At 36.1% G+C, this 5,563-nt stretch overlaps 1 pseudogene; it reads left to right on the top strand.

Annotated features, from left to right (window-relative positions):
* The first annotated feature begins 610 nt into the window (after positions 1-610).
* On the top strand, positions 611-3,230 carry LOC129882628 (galacturonosyltransferase 8-like; annotated as a pseudogene).
* Positions 3,231-5,563: the final 2,333 nt, after the last annotated feature.

The raw sequence follows: 5,563 nt of genomic DNA, 5'->3' as shown, positions 1-5,563 counted from the left end.
TACTACTATCATAAATAATAAAATATTTAATGTAACATTTTTTTAGCTTATTTAAATACAATTTTTTTAATTTCATTTAAGATAATGTAATATTAACTTTGTCATTCTATTAAGCTAATGCAGTATTAACTTTGTCATTCTATTAAGTATCAATAATAGGTACTTTATAATCATATAAATATGTTTACGTGTTTAATTTTTAAAAGCAATTACATACAGTAAAAAAAAGTTTACTTCAAATGTAACGGATAAAGTAGTAAATTTAAAATAAAAGGACAAGTACAAATTCCTGATAAACACAAGAACAACTCCCTAAATAAATGAAATCAACAACAGTAATGTCGTTCTGTGGATACAACAATCCAGTGAAATCTCATAACATGGGGTCTGGGGAGGGTAGAATGTACGCAGACCTTACTCCTACCAAGGTAAGACGGCTGTTTCCTGGAGACCCTCGGCACAGTAAAAGCATAAATGCATAAAAAATGTTAGATAAGAATAGAAAATTAAAAGCTTTATGAGAAAAACAACAAACAAATAACGAATAGATAACAAATAAATACAAATAAATAAATATTAATAACAAATAACGATTAAATAAATAATGCCCAACAAATTCCTGCAGAATCCACTCTCTTATTATTGCAATTCTACCATCAATATATAATGCCGTATTTCTCAGAACTGCCCCACTCCGACTCAGGCAGTTTCTATGGCTCTTCGGAGCTCAGCTCGGAGAATCGGCCATTCAGGCACGGCTGCTGTATTCACCTTTAGGTTCTTCGCCATTTCTATCGCTGTTACCTTTTTCCTTTTATTATCTCTTTCTTTTCTCTACACCTCCTCCGACGATCCTTCCCAAGACCGCCTCGTAAGTATTACCCCTCTCTGTTGAATCTTCTATGCCTTTATTTGTGCCTTTAAGTGTATTAATTGCTTGATTTTTTGTTTAAATAGGGTTTCTCGAATTATTTGTACGGAGTTGGATCAAATCGTAGGTCCATTCTAGGCTTGAAATTGGATCCTTTGAAGTCGAGGCTTGATGAGGTCAGGAAGCAAGCAGATGACCACCGCGCGATAGCTCTGGCCTACGCTTCCTGTGCTAGAAAGGTGAAGCTCGAAAACTCTAAACTTGTCAGAGTATTCACAGAGTTATCTGGTAACTTAACACATCTGGTCACAAAATCTCCATACAGTGAGCTGTTTGATTCAGATGTGAAGTCCATTGATGAGTCTGCGCTTAGGCAGTTTGAGAAGGACGTGAAGGAACGGATAAAAGCAATGAGACAAGTTGTTGTAGAGTCAAAAGACTCTTTTGATAATCAATTAAAGATTCAAAAGCTAAAAGACACTATTTTTGCAGTCAATGAGCAATTAACCAAGGCAAAGAAGCAAGGTGTTTTTTCTAGCTTGATAGCTGCAAAGTCTTTCCGAAGAGCCTGCATTGTTTGTCAATGAGGTTAATGGAAGAACGCATTGCACGTTCGGAGAAGTACATAGATGATGGGAAGCCTACTCCTTCGGAGTTTGAGGATCCTAAGCTTTATCATTATGCAATTTTCTCTGATAATGTGCTTCCTGCTTCAGTTGTCATGAACTCAGCTGTACAGAATTCGAAAGACCCATCACAGCATGTGTTTCATGTTGTGGCTGATAAGATGAATCTTTGGGTGATGCAAGTTATGTTCAAGATGAAAGATTACAGCGGAGCTCACATTGACGTGAAGGCTGTTGAAGCTTATAAATTCTTGAATTCCTCTTATGTCCCCGTACTTAATCAACTTAAATTTGCCAAGATGCAGAAGTTCTACTTTAATAATAAGCTTGAGAATGCAACCAAGGATACCAATAATATGAAATTCAGGAACCCCAAGTATCTGTCAATATTGAACCACCTTAGGTTCTATTTACCTGAAATGTACCCCAATAATATGAAATTCAGGAACCCCAAGTATCTGTCAATATTGAACCACCTTAGGTTCTATTTACCTGAAATGTACCCTAAGCTGCACTGGATTTTGTTCTTGGATGATGATATAGTTGTACAGAGAGATCTGACAGCCCTTTGGAAAATAGATATGGATGGTAAGGTGAATGGAGCTGTAGAGACATGTTTTGGTTCATTCCATCGATATGCACAATACATGAATTTCTCACATCCATTGATCAAAAAGAAGTTTAGCCCCAAGGCATGTGCATGGGCTTATGGAATGAACTTCTTTGACTTAGATGCTTGGAGGAGGGAGAAGTCCACTGAAGAATACCACTACTGGCAGAGCATGGTGAGATGCCGTTATCTTCTTTGAATATGTTAGTTTCTAGATTTATATGCAGTCATAGTGTTCTGTATTAAGCAAATATATCTCCCCCATATATGCTTGCAGATATCTTCTGCTTCTCCATATAGTGTTTGTGATTACACTCTAGGTTTTGTATTGCTAAAAGTCAAATGTCCTATTTCTTAACTGGGTTTAAGTAACTTGTTCCAGGACTACTTTAACTGAAAGTATATTTCTCTACCTAATAGAGCTGCTAATATTTTGCAGAATGAAAATCGGACATTTTGGAAATTGGGAACATTGCCTCCAGGTTTAATCACATTTTACTCCACAACAAAGCCACTTGATAAGTCTTGGCATGTATTGGGGCTTGGCTTTAAGCCACGAATCCTCATGGATGAGATCAGCAATGCTTCTGTAGTCCACTTCAATGGGAATATGAAACCATGGCTCGATATTGCAATAAACCAATTTCAGCCTCTTTGGTCCAAGTATGTTGATAAAGAAAATGAGCATGTGCAAGCATGTAATTTCAATTTTGGTGATGGCTGAAAGTATGCTTGATGGAGTTAACAAGCTAGTCCTACAAGCATCTCCTGTTTGGCTTGTCACTTCTCCCTCACACATAAAGTTAGTACTCAATTTTAACTTTTCTAGTACGTCTATCTTAGTTTTAGCATTTTTCCGTTTTAGTTTTCAATTGTTTATAATTCTTTTACCATTCTTAGCGGCTGGGAAAATTATTTCAAATGCTCTTTTTAATTTTGAAGTTTATGTCAGTGTATAATGTCAATTTTCAGGGGGGGGGTAATATATTTTCATGATTAAGCAACATTTATCTGGAAATTCGTGACTAAGTAACGTCTTGTGTGCTACTTAATGTTCCTTTGTGTATGCTTGCTGCCATTTGATTTTTGAATATGGGCCCTGCAAGTTTTCATTGCATTATAATTTATAGTTTCACATGGCAATTAAAGAGGTGGTTCTCTGTTTTCTTTTATTGTCAATCTTTCCTAAGAACATGTCAAGCTTTGTTTTTGAGAAAAATCCAAGCACATGTCAAGTTTCCATTGTATAATACTTTAGAAGTTTCACATGGCAATTAAAGAGGTGGTTTCTCCATTTTCTTTTATCGTCAATCCTTCCAAGAACATTTCAAGCTTTGTTTCTGAGAAAGGTAATAATCTAAGCACATGTCTAGTTTTCATTGCATAACAATTTATAAGTTTCAGGAGGTGGTTTCTCCCTTTTCTTTTATTGTCAATCCTTCCCAAGCATATTTCAAGTTTGCATTGCATAATAATTATAGTTTCACATGGCAATCCAAGAGGTGGTCTCCCTTTTCTTTTATTGTCAATCCTTGCCAAGCACATGTTTGAAGAAAAAAGACAGGCATATTATTTGAGGAGCTTTCTTAGTAGCCTCTGGTATTGGCTATCTCATGAACATATATAAACTTCGATTGGTGCTGATTTCACTCTAATCATGCTGTTGAAACTCCCTTTCTCATAATATTTTGATATAAAAGTATGGTAACATTAGCAAATTGTATGTGTCTTTGCTTTATCAAAAAATAAATAGTTTTAATATCTTTGTTTTATACTCCCTCCGTTTCAATTTGTTTGTCTTACTTTCCTTTTTAGTCCGTTTCAAAAAGAATGCCTCACCCTTTTTAGTAGTTCTTTAATTCCAACTTTCCACATTGCATGTTTGACATTTTGGTACATTTGACATATCTTTAATTTAAGACCACAAGATTAAGAGTTTTCTTACTTTCTTAAATTTCTTGCCAAGTCAAAATAGGAAAAACAAATTGAAAGGAGGGAGTATTCTTTTCCACTAAGAGGAAAAGCATACTCTACTTTTAACTGGTAGTGATCTGAACGTAAATGATTGAATGAATACTGTAAAGTGGAGAATTGGGCTAGGGTTTGGTCTAGTTGTAAGGGCGTGGCTTGGGATATGTTGATTGGGAGCACATAACAAGTTTACATCCTGCCACTGACACGAAGCGTGGTATTTGAGATTGGAGCGATTGGCTCATACTCTACCGAGTTTCAAACCTGTTGACCAACTGGGGTTCGGCCAGCTAACTCATGGGGCAGATTCTCGGATATCCATAAAAGAAGTATGTTCCTGAGGATTACTTTAAGGACTCCAGTAAATTTGAGAATTACTTTAAATGCCTGAAAGACTTGAACTAAACAAGTGTAGATTGAACTTGAGCTTGAATGTGCACCCAAACTTGCAGGAGTCAATGCAACAAACCTTTACTTTTTAGGATCACTTAGGAAAAACATGCATTGGTTAGTTTAGGGTTTCAACTGTTTCCTCTTCACACTTTGGTGTAGGTAGAATAAATTCATCTTACCTTTTTCTCAGGCTTCTGGCAAAGCTGCTACCTTAGAGTAGCATAGATATAAGCTATATTTTCTTTTTCTCCATTTGTAATTGGAGATTTTGTAGAAGTACTCCCTCCGTCCCATTTTATGTGGTAACCTTTGACTTGGCACGTTGTTTAAAAAAATGAAGACTTTTAAAACTTGTGGTCTAAAACAATTTTTAGATATTTGTATGGTTGAGAATTGAAGGGGAGCCTTGGAGTAACTGGTAAAGTTGTTGTCATGTGACTATGAGGTCACGAGTTCAAGCCTTGGAAACAGCCTCTGGCAGAAATGCAATGTAAGGCTGCGTTACAATAGACCCTTGTGGTCGGACCCTTCCCCGAACTCTGAGCATAGCGGGAGCTTTAGTGCATCGGGCTGCCCCTTTGTATGGTTGAGAATTATTTCATTAAGGGTAAAAGAGGAATTTTAAAGTTAAATTCTTTTTAATTATAGTAAGGTGACATTCTTTTTGAGACGGACTAAAAAGAAAAGGGTGTCACATAAAATGGGACAGAGGGAGTAATTGATAAATAGGATGTCTCATATATACTGGTTCAGAAGAATTTCTGGTGAATGAAGCTTGTAATGCAGAAATTAGATAAACAACTTAGATGAATAATAATTTGAATTGGTCGTGTCATCCAAACATGAAAGGAAGGCCAACGTTGCATGGTGCCTATAAATTTTTGTTTTGTTCCTTATCCATCTGATATTCTTGTACTCATAGGACGCAAAAATGATTATCTTGTATTCAAAGACAACCACCCCAACCTGAAGAATAATTGCAAGACCGATTTTGGTTTTGGGAGTGCGAATATTGAGCAGATGCTTGCTTGCCTATAATAGAAAAAGTATAATTTTCATGATAGCAGTATGCATGGTCTTTTCTTTCAAAAA

This window comes from Solanum dulcamara, chromosome 3 (genome assembly GCF_947179165.1).
Source record: "Solanum dulcamara chromosome 3, daSolDulc1.2, whole genome shotgun sequence".
Lineage (NCBI taxonomy): Eukaryota > Viridiplantae > Streptophyta > Magnoliopsida > Solanales > Solanaceae > Solanum > Solanum dulcamara.
This window is presented reverse-complemented; position numbering and strand designations above follow the sequence as displayed.